Genomic DNA, 15,927 nt, shown 5'->3' with positions numbered 1-15,927 from the left:
CGATGGCAGAGCAGACCCTGCCCACCCTTGTACTGCCACACAGACACAGCCTGACTGCAAACTCCGCAGCCACAAATTCCCTCAAATCCAATGGTTCTTCAATCCATAGCCAACCTCCTGCTCTGCTTTAAGAAAAAAGAGGTGAATCTGGCGCTTTTCACCCCCACCAGTGCTCTCATGGAAACTCTGAGTCCAGACAGTTCAAACCAGATAGTTCAGGAGAGACCTGCATGAGCTTCTGCACGCCTATTTATTTAGCTGCTGTGGAGCAAACAAAGCTTATTCTCCTTAATTCATAAAAGAATATCTGGAGGCGGTGGCTAATTCTGTCCCAATTCTTCCACGCTCCATTCAAGCTCTGCATTGCAGGGCTATTTCCAACCCAACAGCAGCCCAGTGACAAGATTTCAGTAAAACCTGTATTGTCCAAGATGCTCAAATGGGCATAACTAAAAGCATTTCCCTACGAGAAGCTGAATTCAAATTATTTGCAATGAGACTGTGACATGGCAGCATTTTACCCCCCTTCAAATGACAGTAATAAGATGGAGAGAATTTGTTTGCTCATGATTGTCTTCCTTAATGAAGGAGCTTTATCTCGCCCAGTGCCACGTGTCATTGCAGTTTCTGTGGCAACAGCTGACTGCACAGGGAAAGAAGTGGTGGCACAGAAATCACTGCAAATTACTGGCGTGTAAACAAAGGCTACCTTTGGGTCTCTTTTGCACGCATACTTCTTTGACTCAGTTCACATTCATTTTTTGGTAGGCAATTGTTAATGGCTATGATATTTATTGCTTGTATTTTGGAAGCCACTGAGTAAATGTCCTATATGACGTACTTTATATGCCACCCTTTGCCAATACGTAAATGCAACTTCTAATTTAGGATAAAACCCATTTGATTTTTGTCCATATAGGCAAAATTCATTCTGTAGTCCAGCCTAGAAAATCAGAGGAAAATCTCTCAATGAAAATGACAAAGTATAAAACATGAAAGTATAAATATATGTATTTCCACATACATATGAGCAAACCAAAGCAAATAGAAGATGACATGAAATGGAAGTTAGAGCAGGTAAAGCTTTTTTCTATTCTGTTTTCAGGGAAGAAATTGATGTCTGGTAATCTCAGGGAACAAGCTCGGGTCAGGACACCAAAGCTGCGTAAGCACTTCAAGTGACTGAAATGAAGTGCTGAGGAGGACCAGGCTTCATATCTTTCATTTAAAAAGACAGTTTGTATTCAGAGTGAAAACTTCAGTAACCATACGCAAAGCCTTTAAAATAACTCAGGAAATGCCTTCACAAATCAAGACTGCAATGGTTGGTGCCATTTCTTTCACTACCCACATTTACTCACATCCTACTTCTCTAGAAACACCTTCTCAAAATGGAAGCAACTTCTCAAGCACCAATCCGTGTTTCTGGTTTACTGAATTCCTGCAGAGTACTGAACTTCCATTGAGTAGAAACTAAGGCATCCAGATCAATTTGTTTAGTCATGAAAATACCAGAAGAATGGAAGACAAACAAGTTGCAAGGATGGAAACTCCTGAACTAGTTTTCTATCAGCTTCTCACAGTCCACATATGTTTTATGAAATGTGTTTGTGTTGGCTAGGAGACAGGGTGAGCTGCTTAAAAGCAGGGCGCAGTCACTCACTTCTCTCAGTCCAGCTCTGAAGAGTGCTCTTTAACACAGATTTCAGGCTGCTGTAACCACAACATTAACAAAATTATTTTCTTACCTGATGGGTAACAGCAATACCAAAAATCCCATAAAAATACATTAACATATACTAACCACTTTGCAGCCCAAATCCTTTAGTCAACAACAGATTGATGCTAGCAGAAGCAAGACTGAGCTATTTATGGACATCACTTGCTGTACTGGTTACAAGGCCAAAACCCAGCAGCCCTAGCACAATATATCGTGCTTGAAAACCTCAGTTGTTCTGCTGTGAGATCTGACCATGGCAAAGCCAACTCCACTCAGCTGCCAGCTGTAGTCCCCGTGAGCCAGGGTGCCAAAATGGAGGTTTCTAGCTCGTCCTGCAGCACTCAGCCTAAGCAGAGCAACAGCTGTATTTCTAGCTGGTACAGCATGTTCTTTAATATTGCATTACCTCAGTTTCCGAACGGAGGTGGGCCTCGAGTTGCTTTTCACAGGGGAGTCCTCCTAGGCAGTGTTGCTCTTTGGCTTTTAGCATTTCCTTTCACAGCAGGCAAGAGCTGTTCCCGTCACCTCCTGGCTGTTTGTCATTGCTCTCCGTGATGTCAGCCTGTCACCGCCAGGACTGCAACCAAGCTGCGAGCATATTGCAGTCGGCGCCGCTTTGCAGCAAGGGAGATGTCCGTCGGAAGGCAGGTGGCAGCCCTCTTCTTCCAGCTCAACAGCTGTTTCGCTGGGGACAACCTCAAGTCACCCAGAGCTGCACTTGCGCCATCTGAGTAGAGGCACCGAGGCTGCCCAGTGTTACAGCCTAGGCAAAAAGGGGGGAAAAAGCACATCCCAAAGTCACACTAATGGTGTCCTCCTTGCAATTAGCTTCGTTTTAACCAATTAAGATTACATAGCTGTCGTGTGTCAACGGAGCCTTCAATTCTCCTTGCTGCAGCTTCCCCTCCGTCTCTCAGTACCGTCACGTAATCTCCCTTGTCCAGCTCCGTCCTCAGTCACGTCAGAACACCAAATCTGGGCCAAATCCAACTTTGGGTTTGGACCTATTCCTACTCACCATTTTTAGAAAACACCGTTTGAAGGCAACGTGCTGGGATCCAGTCCCTGTCCTTGGAAAAGGATGGTCTGCAGCTTGTCTATCCAGAGGGCTGATTCTGAACGAAGAGTTCAGGGCTCAGTCCAGGCACCCATCTTCATGAAACGTTTTACCTGGTGGATGCTCAATGGCAACACTTAAGGCACCTGATGTATACTGAATGAGAGTTTGAAAGTGTTCTAAAAGTATTAGGTTTCCCATATCTAAATAATAAAGAATGATTTCAGGAGGGGTTGGTACCTGCACTAATTAACATATCCCCCCTTATGGATTTGTCCTTCTGAGAAATGATTCTCCGATTAAGTTTTTTTTAACTAGAGAACAACTTCACTAGTTGACATTTTCTAAACAAAGGAGACAAAAGATGAATAACCATTCTTGCATGAATTGCTAACTGATTTTACTAAAGGTAATAGAACTTCCTTGAAAGGAAATTTAATTTGCAGATTAACTACAAATTTGTTAATTATTTGGCAACGTTTCTAGAGAAACACCACTCCCTGTTTTTATCCAGGGGACATAAATCTCCTTCCTTGAGTACATAAAGCATCACCTACCTTGTGGTTTAAGAGATAACAGTTTTTAAATTATGATCAGCTAATATTTATCCTAGAATTAAAACAAGTGTACTATCTATGCCATTCCTCAGATTTAACAAAACAGACCATTATCCCCATGCAAGCAGAAAGGAAAAGCAAGGTATGTGCAAAACAATCAGGCATTTCAAGATTGTAATGAATATTTCAAGATGCCATGGGTTGAAACATTTCCCCAGATATTAATTACACTGCCCTTGTAGATCAGTGAGCGTTTCATTATTGACTGCAGTGGGAACAGAAGCTCACCTGTTTTCTGTTCTCCATACTTAGTCAAACAATTCATCTGGTATTGACAGATGTCTGGGACAGTAAGACTTTTATGCTACACTGATACTAAATAGAGCAATTGGCAGCATCGTCTCTGGTCAAGTGAATTTGGGCCATCAGGGATAGCTCATAAACTGAATGACAACCTGGCTCCAATATTTTCTTAGTCTTGTTCAGAATCACTTAGCAGTCTACCTTTTCCGTAAAAGACAGATGCTCTTCACAGTTTCGTGTGATTTATCAAGACAACAACATGTCATTAGCTTAAGATCCTCAAAGTCTTTCAAGATAATGTCCCTGGCCTCCCACCATTTCATATTATTGTAGCGCTATAAGGAAGGAAGGTCATCAAAGCAGCAGCAGCCAGGATCAGGCTGCTGCCACAACTCTTACAATTCGTTCAGCTCACAGTCCATTGCTTGCATACTGGAAGTCACCATCAGAGAAGTGAGGCTGCTTCAGGCAGCTGCTGACCCCACGTCGCCATGGAGCAGTGCTGGAGTACAAGGGGACACCCCGTGCTCACATGGGCAGGGCGGTAAGGTCGATGAGAGAAAAACACCTCAGGTATGCTAAATGCGTGCAGCCCACCTTTTCTGCCCCTGTGAAAGGGCACAGGTCAGAGTGCAGTCCTACCCTGTGCTTCCAGCTTAGGCAACGCTTTTTAGGGAACAAAGATGTTCAGGAGAACAAGATATCTAATGACCCAGGTTTCACATTTCTGTTTAGCTGGAGGGGTTCTCTGGCTAGAAGCAAGCCTTGGATGCCAAGAGATCTATATAAAGAACGTAACCTTAGTGATTAGGTCGTAGGATGTGGGACGCAAAACAGAAACAAAGAGCTAGATTTGTGATCCAAACCAAGAAGCCAAGAGTGCTTGCGGAGATTCCCACAGCAAAGGAGGAGCACCGAGTGAGAACATGAAGTGCTATAAAATTGTCAGTTATTTAAGGCAGAACTGGTAAAAACGACTTGGAAAGTTTCCAAATGATGGCTTTTTGTTCTATTATTTATAATGGCAGCTGCTTCGTAGAAACTACCTTACACAGTTGTTTTTGTCTTCACCCTGATTTATCTTGCTTTCCTTGACAGACTCTGCCAGAACTGTTTAAATAATGATTTGATGGGCTGTATGCAGATTTTCCTCCATTTACCCTTTGTCCCTACACATACAAAACCCAACAGTCTTATTGGAAATTGCACAGGGGTCGATTACACAGTTTCTCTACAAAAACGATGCCACTTTGCTTTCAGACAGAAGAGGTTTGACTTTCTTCAGTGCCATCCAGAGAACGAAGAAATTATGGGGGGAAAAAAAACATGTTACCACTATGACAGTTAAAGATGTTTGTCTCCTTAGGAATACATCATGCTCCCCATTCCCATTCTCTTCTTCATTTGCATGCAGGGCTTTTAGCAGAACTAGAGAAAGAGCCAGAGAGAGAACGGAGAAACACAAAAGTAGTCTCTAACAAAGTAGCCTTCTGAGCATCTTACACAGTTAAAAATGAATCAATTTATTTTGCAAGGACTCTTGAACTAGTGGTTTCTAAAATGCTTTGCAGTGTTTGAAAAAGAGTATTAAAAAATAAGGAGATTGAGAAGTAGCACAAACTTGTATGAACTCAACAAAATGATCAGTTCAAATTCTGAAATCAAAGATCGGAACAGTAAATACACAAAGGAGGATTCAAGTGACAGGAGCTGCAGGAGCTAACAGCAATGGTTGATGTGGAACAGCAAAGTCTTCAGACCATTTTAGGACAATCAGAACAAGCACAGACAGACAGAATTTGCTGAACAGGTTGAAATAAGACACGAGAATTTGCAACAGACCAAACAGCAGAAAAGCACGTAACTGAATTTGTTTGTAAAAGTAATTTTCCTGCAGTTGACAGTAGTAGGAAACCAGGAGCCTGTTCTTTTAAGCAGAGTGGAAACACAAGGACATGCCCAAATGTTATGCACAGATTTTTTTTCAGTTGTATGTTTCAAGTCACACATGTGCTCCCCTAGTTAACTGAATGCAGTTGCTTGGGCAGTGTTTTGATTTGCGCATAGACTAACATCCAGACCGTGTACATGATTTTGCATGGACTTTACATGCTGAATCCAGATTTTCTAGGATGGAAGGAAGGAAAACGGACACCAGACCTTGATGTAGCACTAACTAGAGTACTGCCACAGTGGTAAATACTGTAAAAAGTGGTGCTTTCATATATAACCTGCTAGCTAAAGTCACTTAAACTTACGGTCAGAAATTGGCAGCTAGGCTGTTAACTTCTAGTGGTGCTTTCCAACAGAAATCCTTCTTCCCTGTGTCACCTTTGTGAAGCCATGACTTGCAGATACCTGCTAAGTTTATTCAACCAAAGGCTATGAGCTTTAAGTATACTTGAGACCACAGCACACTTCAAAGGTCATTATTTATCACCATTCATCAAACGGGAAGCAATTAATTTTTAATGGAAAATCAAGTCAATACATCAAGGGCTTTTTTTTTTTTTTTTTTTTTTTTGACATGCCACAGCTTTATGAACTGCTGGGAGAAAATGAGGTAGCCTGTAGGGCAACAGGAAACCTTTTATTTACTTGTGAGGAGAATCCTAATAGAGATCTCTTGTGTTGTGGTACGTAAGGTAAAGCACAGCCAGATATTACAGGAACATTCAACAGCGCGATTTTTTTTTTCTGTCTCTCAGTCTCTTTTCCTTCTTCCCAAATATTTACAGGGAGAGTTCATTTTTCCTCCTGCCCACCCTTTCACCAAACAAAAATCACGTTAGCAAAACACACTGCATACAACCAAAATGGAAAAAAAACCAGCTAACGAATATAATGTAGTCAGAAAGAACCAGGCTAGTTTAATCTCATTCTGATTTAATGAGGCTGTTTTGTTGTAACAATTATCCAACTTCCTTAGGAAAAAACAAAACCACAGAGAAACAGTGCAGTCACGCTGCTTTAAAGAACCATTTGCACAGATCTCCTCCTAATAACACAAGAGGAATGGAAGAGTCTCGCACTCTCTCCCTTCCTATACCAAGTACTTTTGGAAAGGTGCTAACCTGGAACAGAGCCACAAAGTCCTCCCTGCCTGGGGTCTGGCCCTCAGGCCTTGAAGTCATTAACGCCTCCAGAGGCAAAGACTCTCCAGAAAGATTGTGTGTCTCAGCTTCACTTCAGATAGCTCATGCAACTCAGACTGGGGGACAGAAAGAGATGGAGAGTGAGGAAAAGCCCTTTTGCCCATTAGGCCATTACAGCTTCTGGCACAGCTGTACAAAGACACTGGCAGGGCCTGCCTGGTGTGGAGATGGGCATTTAGCATCCAGCACGTGGCAAATGTAAGGATGTAGGGAGATCTGGAGATGTTCCAAACGTTGCCAATCCTCCCACAAGATGCAAAATGGAAATTCCCTTTCTGATGTCTCCTGGAACGGGAGGAGGGAAATACTGCACCCAGAGTAAGGCAGGGGGTTGGACCAGACAACCTCCAGAGGTCCCTTCCAACCTCAACCCTTCTGTGATCTGGTAGCATTCCCTCTTCTAAAAGGTCTCCAAAATACCAGAAACTAAATTCCAATAGAAAATGTATTGAGTCTCTTCTTACAAGTTTCTAAGGGCTGTGGATCCTGAGCCAGGCAGACATACAGAAAGGCAGATGAATATAAACACAAAGGCCAAGGGTGTCTTTTGTGCGTCCTTTGTGCAGACACCTGGACTGACAGCTTCAGGATTGAGAGGTTTAAGAAGCTGAAGCCATGGCCCAATGCTAGACAACTAAGTACCAGATGCAGTCATGGCCACCACTGCAAGTGGGCACAGCTGTCCAGCTGTGGAGGGGTCAGACAACGCCCTACGCTAGATGAGTGCCTCAGTAAACAAGAGTGAGACCTGCTTGTGATGGCTATCATACATACCATCATGGCTTAGCCTTGCTCACCCAACAGATCTTGAGTGGCTCCAGTTGAAAACACAAAAATTATGGACCCTGAGCTAGTAACAAAAAAAAAATCAACTGTAATTGAACCAAGTAATTTTTCCCCCCTTTGGCATAACTTTCCTACCACTTCCAGTATGTTCATCTCCCCAGAACAGTAATATTGCTGGGACAGGATAGAAAAACATACTATATTTTCCAGACACAAGGATAAACAGGATGCTAAACCCAGATTAACTCTCAATAGAATCATCTAACAAAACCACAGCAGCAACAAAACATTTCTTAGACCTTCTATGCGTGCTACTGCTCCAAAATTGCAGAGCACATCTGAATCAGGGACTGTGATACTGGGCTCAGTGTTAACTTTTTTGCCACAGACATCATGCAGGAAAATTATTTCAGAAGTTGCTTTGTGAAGAAGCAAAATCCTGAAAAAAAAAAAAACAAAAACATCAGTGATGAATTTTTGATAACAAAGGAAAATAAATTAACTAGAGGGAGACTTTTCTTAATTTGAGTCATACAGGAGGTGATGTTTTGGAAGTAAGAAAGTGGAAAGCAATTTCACTGCCACAAGGCAGTCATCCTTGTTTTACACCTGCCACTCTGCAGTGCTGCATAAATGCTCCGAATACTTGAGGCAGGTGGAAACGGAAAGCCAGGTAGGCAGACAGCTATGGAGGTGTGAGAAGTGATGGTGTTGGTTGGACCAGCCGGGTATGAACCACAACTGAAAATGCAACAATGCATTTCACAGTGTTTTGAGAAAACACTACAGTCTCAGCCCCTCCATAGTGACTGGAATTAGAAGATAATGGATCTGAGTACCTTCTCACACTGCTCTTACCACTGTCACTGCATTAATTTTAGATTGGCTTACTGATTTACGGGAGTCCCAGGAGATCAAACCGCTGATCTCCCCGCTCCTTTTCTTCTTTTATCTTACTGCCAGATACTCCATAACAGAGCTGGTCAGATTTAGTCTGAGCATAATTCTACTAACTTCAATCCAAAATCTCTACTGTAATGTGAAATTTGGTCTTATTTACTGTACTTAAAGTTCTAAAGAGATTATGCTAAGCTTAGTATAAATCACTATGGAAGAAAGTCTGCATGCAAGAGTGGGGATTTACAGGGTACTTAATGACTTATCTTTACTCCCTATTTCATTCTAATGAAGTAACCAGAGTTCTCTGACCCTATGAATTATCTTCAACACCAAAGAATCTTTATGAAAGATACATAATTGTGGTGTTAAAGAAGAAAAGAAAACCCCACAGCCCCGTGTCCCTTGTTCTGCAGTTCTAAAACTACCATAACTTCAATGTAGTCCATAAGCAAGACAAAGTATTGAAAGTCTGCCAATGTCCACAGGAAGATTAGTGCTAATTGGTAGTGATCTTTGAAAAGAAATCAGTTTGGGAATGTTAAAAGGAAAATATAAAGTGGCGACTTACCACTAAACCATGGGAAATATCTTCGCTAAGCAGTTGCACTAATTAGTGGGGGAAGGGGTGGGAAATGACCCCAATCAAGTAAAGAACTCAAATCACTTGAAAACAAATGAACTGGACATCAAAGTTACTTACTCTTCAGAGTTGAACATGTATTTCTTGCACCACTGGACTAGGGCCCAGAAATAGGAGATAAATGCAATGCTCCCTTTCATTTTGAAAACTGCTTCAATTATGTGTTGGTGATCTGAGCAAGGATTAACCCTCAGCTCTTTGGAAACAGCCTTACAATGAATGCTTTCTGTAGCTCCTGAAAGGTGTAGCGGTTCTCCTCAGGCACCATAACTTCAGTTAAAGGGCAAAAGAATTTAAAGGACTAGAATTTCATTTCACACCTCTTGCCTTGGGGCTGGTTTCTAGACGTGCATAAGGGCTGCATGCTGGTATGGCTCCTTTAGAGAAACACGAAAATGCCAGGCTAGCGATGGGCCTGCAACTCCGGTTGTGCCCTGATCAATTATTTTCGTAGAAGACGCAGACTTCACTCTCCCCTTGAGCACAGAAGTATGGCCAACACCACGTATCTGCTTATTCTGAGGCACAGAAATACTGCATTATTGGCTGTGCTTATGAGATGATTTCAATATATTATCACACCCTAAAACCCACCGAAATGCAATAACATTGTTGCACATTTATTGCTTTTAACCAACCGTAAAAACTAAAACGTAAGCTTTGTTTCCCTCCATTGGTTCTGGGAGAATGCCAACCCTCACTCCACAAAGTGTTATTTGCAAAATGTTCCTCCTACCTTGCCAAACCATTAGATGTAAACCTTTTTAAACAGTGCACAGGATATCATAAACCCTAGATAGGCTTTGAATGACTTTTCCATCTCCATTCTTTCCCTTTGGAGTCATACAAGTGCTATTTAAACATGATACATGTTTTAATACACCATCATTACTTCATATCTTTAGTCAATTACTTCCCAAGCACAACCAAAGCAATCCTTTATGCTTAGCATTAAGGACTTAGTGACAGGGCTGTTATGGAGGAAGAGCTGCCCTAAGGATAGCCTGAGATTTTTTAGATAACCATGGAGGAGAGATGAGGTGGGGAGTGGGGTCTACAAGACAACTAAACCATTTTAAATCCATGACGGTGCATTAACTCTAACATTACATTAACCGTGCATCAGAGCCTCAAATCCAAATCACTTGACTTTGAAAGAAGCTTGACATTTATTTCCAAATTGAAATCCATAGCCAATAGCAATTTCACTTCCAGGTTACATGTCTAAAGCATCAAGAAAACTTATCTGATTTTACTGAATAATCTAAAAGATTCACACTTTTGCAGAGCCCCAGTACACAAACCATAGCTGGCAAGATTTAAGTTTCTGTCAAACTCAAATGGCAAAAAGTTCTTTGAGCCTGATCTAGCATCAGGACCAAGACCTATTTTGAACTCAGACAGGACTCTAAAATTAGTAACAGCATCTGGTAGAAAGCTTGAAAACCTGCCATTCAAAAGATAAGGAAAAACAAACAAGCAAACAAACAAACAACAAAAAAAACACTTAACACCAAAAAGATAAGAAGAAATATCCTACCAGTAATATTTTCTTGGCTTTCAGAGAGGGTGATATTCTGCCTGAAAGCCATTCACTTGGCAGACCAGAATTGCCTAGATGCAGTTCTCTACTGCATAAACTTTACATTTTTAGTCTCTTTTAATTACTTTGATTTAGAGAAAATGAAGCCACTTAAGTCCTGGCAGGAAATAACCCAATTATTATTTCCCTTCTCATCAAGTCTGAATATTAATTATGCAGTCTAATAAAGGCTTAAGGACATGTTTCTAACAGCTGCTGACCATTTTCATCTTAAACCAACAACACCTTTAAACACATCCTTAACTTAATTGCCTAAATAGTCCTTTTAGAGTAAGGGGCTCTATTCAATAAAAAGTTAGCAGATGAGGTGGCCAGAACTTGAGAGCTTAGGACCTGTCAGAGGAGAACCATTTTTAAAAAGGAGAAAATTCTCTAACTTTAAAAACGTAATAAGGCAGGCAACAATTCCTGCTTCTCCTGCCTTTATACATTATAATACATAATAATAATTCCAGTAAAAGTTTCTTTTTTTTTTTGTATTCCCTATTTATAAAGGAAAAGCATAGAAAGAACTTGGAACAACAACAACAAAAAATCATCTACCTATTTGTTCTAAAGTCTCTGAATAGTGAACAACAACAAACAGACAAAAGAGAAAAAAGCCTCCACCTTGCCAAAATACATCAATTTTTCCAAAACGAGTTATCTAGCTACTGGCAATCTCATCTCTTAGTTCTTTACCAAAAGGCATATTCACATCTGCAACAGTAAGAATTTCAGTTCTTCAAATATCCCAGGTAAAGGATGGTGAAGAAATACCATTGTCTTGTTCTTAATATTAAAAAACAACTGAAAATCTATCTTCTCTGCACACCTGAAACCAGGTTACCTACTATGCAGATCCTATAAACAGTCTCCTCAAGAAATTCCCATTTACTGCTAAAGGAATTCTATGTGAGAATGTTAAAAACTAGGTGCAAAGTATATCTAAATAGAGTTTATCTAAATAGAGTTTAAAATAGAAATATAGTTATCCCAAGTTCAGTTCAAACCACAAATCAGCAAGCTACCAGTCTGTGTTGCTACTGAGTGTAAACTAAATAAGCTAGTGGGAATTAGGGTAACAACTGACCAATCAACAGGCATATTAGCAGGGACACAAGATTTGCAAAAACTTGGATAAGTCAAAATGTACAAGTGTAGTAATTAGAATTACTAAACAGCAGCAGAGATAGACAAACACAAACCTTCCATACATCTTAACAGCAGCTACTTGTCAGCCTTAGAGTATATAGGACGCCTTCCTTCTGATTCCAAGAGAAGGAGCAGGACAAACACCTGATGTTCTGCTCAGCCAAGAGCTCAGGGACTGTATTCCAAGTCCAAAGATGAAGTCAGTCATCTTTTACATTCTTTTACTAAAGAATAATTGCTAACCCTTAAAAAGGAAAAAAAAAAGGAAAGAAAAAACAACGACAGACCCCACAACCTTAGGCAAATCTAGTTTTCTGTGAGCAGTTGGTAGCAGCTGTAATCCTGGCTGTGACTGCTTCCAGCTCTCACGCAAATCACTTAGAAGTGAACAGAACCCAAAATAGTGGACATGTTCATCTCTGTCCTTTGATTTCCTTGCTACAAAATGGAGGTAACTAATCCCCATTACTAGAGCAGCTAAGGCTTTTAAGCACTTTAAATAACACAAGTTTCCTATGAATTTAAGCACTAATAAAGGCCATTAAAAAACAGGGCTGGAACTAGCCTTGACGTCAGGATTGGACCAGTGCAGTTCTGTGGCATCCACAGCTGGGTGCAGGAAGGTGGCAGCTACGCAGTGCTGCCAGTACCACCACCGCCAGGCAGGTGTGCTCTGCCCCACACACTGATAAAAACAGTGAGTTTCTGAAAACCCTGCGTGGTTTTAAGAGAAGAAAAAAAAAAAGAGAGCAGGAGCAAGGTTACCAGTCCTGCAGTGTCACAGAGTGGTTGGCCTGACAGAACTGCATTCCAGAACTGATACAAAGCTTGCTGAAATCAGGGGCAGTCTTCAACCAAGCATTAGGAGAACTCTGCTGGACACGTGCACGTTATGCCACTTATTTTTCTGGAAGAACTCTGCACCTTTTTACTTTGCTGAGGATATCTGAACAAGACCTGCTGGTGGAAAACATGAGGCAGTAAATACTCCCCCCAAAAACCAGAATTAATAAAAAACATGGATATCATTCTGGGAGAAAGGTCTCAGTATTAGGATTACCTAATGCCAGTTCATTGCAAGCTCCGGTACAGCTAACAATACCTTGATAAAAGCAGAAGCAATAAAGGGACATGAAATTTGATTTCAACCCCGTCAGTGTAATCAAAAAAAAACCATTACTGAAGAAATATTTCGTAGTTTCTCACTCTAGCCTTATGCTTCCAGTGTTTGCAATGCATTTCTTATTAATTAGGAAGAAAATAGCTTTCCCTTCTCACTCTCCTATGTTGTACCAGCTCACTGAAGTTCAATACAGCATGAGTTAATGCAAGGCTCTTAGGTTATGCCTCAGTATTTTGATTTGGTGTGGAGCCACTGCTGTCAGGTCATCACTTGTTTTTACTCTGTGCTCCAAATGCTGCTCACGGGACACAACCTGAATGGAAGACAGCAGGAGCCTAAGATACAATACCAGAAGTTCACCTAGGCACTGGAAGGGAAAAAGCGTTCTCCCTGTTCTGTTAGCCTTCCAACAAGAGTTTATAGTCAGAAAGCTCAGTTCCAGCCTTGAACTGCTGAAACCCAGTAGTGTTCAGATAGGAAGTTTCAGCTTAGGACCCATACGAAAGGCAGGTATGGTCACCATATCAAACTCCACTTTCTTACACATCTGAACAGAAAGAATGACAAATCAGACTTGGTGTCTCCACACCCATCTCTGACTGTTTTGAGAAAGTTTCCATATCGATAAAATTTTTGTCGCATGGCTGGATGTGATTGAAACTACTTCTCCGGGCTACAGAAAATAAAATCTGTGCAGGAAAGGAAAATCATCTGAATTCACTGCAGTGACTGAGTCTGGGCTGAGTTCCAGTCTCATTAAATCAGAAAATCATGGACCAGTCCAGTATGTTGGCACAGGCACATGAGCAATAGAGAAGTTCCTCCCTGCTTTCCTGATCTTGACATTCACAGATGAGGACAAGGACTAGTGCCGGTATCACCCCACATATAAACATAGTGGAGAGGACGGTTCAAATGAGCTGGAACAAAGATGTTTGATCAGTAGCCAAAAAAAGAGTGGCAGGTAGCTCTTCTGCAGGTATAGCTTTGACTCAATAGTTCGCTATTCATAGAATGGTTTGGGTTGGAAGGGACCTTAAGGATTATCTCATTCCAACCCGCTGCCATGGGCAGGGGCGCCTCCCACCAGTCCAGGCTGACGAAAGCCCCATCCAGCCTGGCCTTGAGCACTTCCAGGGATGGGGCAGCCACAGCTTCTCCATGCAGCCTTTGCCAGCGCCTCAGCACCCTAATTCTCACTCACCTGGAGATGCTCTCTATCTTATCCACATACCCACTTCGGCCTTTTGGAGACCTGAAGTAATTTTTCTTTCAGTGTAGGTAACAGGGATACAGTGGGGGAAACAGGCACAGAGTACGACTTTGTGGAAAATGTCAGCCTCCAAGGTACAGCTTCTTTCTGAGCTCTGCTGAGGGAGAGGCAGTGCCCACACTTAGGGCTGTCTGCAAAGAGAAGCATCACCCCTTCGGCAGCAGCATAGAGAACATTTCCCCCCATTTGTGTAGGGTAATAAATGAACTTCATATTAATGTGATCAAAGTGATCGATAGCTAGTTTTCCTCCACAAAAAAAATATTGATCCTTAGGAAGACAATTGCTTTCTCTGTACCCTGCACTGAGAGAAGATAGCGGCATAGGAAAGTTGGGTATGCTTCGTGCTGTTCTAATATCATTGCTCCTCTCTGAGTGAAGATCCCTGTTGAATTAGAGCTAGCCATTTTATTTCTGACAGATCAATGCTACTGCAACTAGACTGGTTGTGAAGTTGCTATGGAATATCATAACTTCAAAGAATCTAATACAATTACTATTGCTATCCTAATTCGCTTTCTTATGACGCAGATTTCTAATGAAGAGCTTTTGATGATTGATCCTTAACTAATGTGAAGGAAAAAGGAGTTTGCTTTGTCCTTCAAGCAGCTCCTCCTTTCATCTAACATTCAGAGCCATTCTCCAACTAGAAGTGATTCTTTTTAGAGGAAAAAAAAAAAGAAACAAAACCCAAAACATTAAGATGTCAAAGAGTTTGATACAAGCAAAAAGATCCTTTGAAAGACAATCGTTACAGATGTACCCTGCACAGAGCACTTGTCGTTAATAACATCATAAACTTGAAGCTGAAATTAGGAGCAGTTTTAAAATGCAAAAAAGAATCCATAGATCAAACACTACAAAGGAGGAGAACATAATGTAGCTTTCACACAGATGCAGATGGAGCTGATGTGGGAGAGGTTAACTTGGGTTAGAAACACATTCTGAGGGAAAGAAAGATCAGGGCATGCAATTCAATACTTTTGTTAATTTATTTGTCTGAGCCTTATTTATGTGATTGTTTTCATTTATATATTCTTATTGTGGCTTTCCTGTCCTTTAGAAATGATAGTGCTATAAAAAGAGATGGTGGTGGGGAGACAGGGAGAAGGGAAAAGTACTGTTTGTGTGAATACAATCTGGGATAACACTCAATTTATGTAAAATTATTCAGCTTAAATTCCTAAATTGTTTCCAAGCATTTGAATTAGTGATTAGAGCCTGTGAAACTAATAAGAGACGTTAAACTGATTTTACTAAAGGGAGTACACAACTTGGTTGAAACTCAATGGCAGAGTTGAGATTAGAGGAAGAACCTCACCTTGGAACAGGAACCTGGTAAAAATCGCTGGTTTGTCAACAACATTTGGCTTTAACCTTTCTTTAGCATAGGAGAAACGTCAAAGCTGTTTTCATCCTGCTCTCCAGATCAGATCATTTCTCAGTCATGATGTAATTTTTACCTTTAAGGTCTGGGGAAGCACATCCCCAATTCTCATTTTCTCCAGTAATGAGATCTCCCTCAAAGGAATTACAAGTCTTTGACCTAAAAGTTCAAAAAAGCTCTTTTCTTTCTGGAGTAGAATTGCTGTCAAGATTGGCTCTGACCACAGGATTTTTCCTGTGGTTACAATCAGGAACCAGCTTTATCCATCACAGGGTGTAGTACCATCTCA

The 15,927-nt window shown here is 41.2% G+C and overlaps 1 protein-coding gene and 1 long non-coding RNA gene across 7 annotated transcripts in view; one reads left to right on the top strand and one right to left on the bottom strand.

Annotated features, from left to right (window-relative positions):
* Positions 1-15,927, top strand: part of KCNC1 (potassium voltage-gated channel subfamily C member 1) — a 126,865-nt gene that overhangs the window by 23,708 nt on the left and 87,230 nt on the right. The window lies entirely within an intron of this gene.
* Positions 1-15,927, bottom strand: part of LOC121070364 — a 54,951-nt gene that overhangs the window by 2,609 nt on the left and 36,415 nt on the right. Inside the window, exon 2 of the long non-coding RNA XR_005820030.1 lies at positions 4,971-5,065. This is a non-coding gene — a long non-coding RNA (uncharacterized LOC121070364). The remainder of the gene's footprint in view (positions 1-4,970; positions 5,066-15,927) is intronic.

This window comes from Cygnus olor, chromosome 5 (genome assembly GCF_009769625.2).
Source record: "Cygnus olor isolate bCygOlo1 chromosome 5, bCygOlo1.pri.v2, whole genome shotgun sequence".
Taxonomy (NCBI): domain Eukaryota; kingdom Metazoa; phylum Chordata; class Aves; order Anseriformes; family Anatidae; genus Cygnus; species Cygnus olor.
Note: the sequence above shows the minus strand (reverse complement) of the source record. Positions and strands in the feature narration are given on the sequence as shown.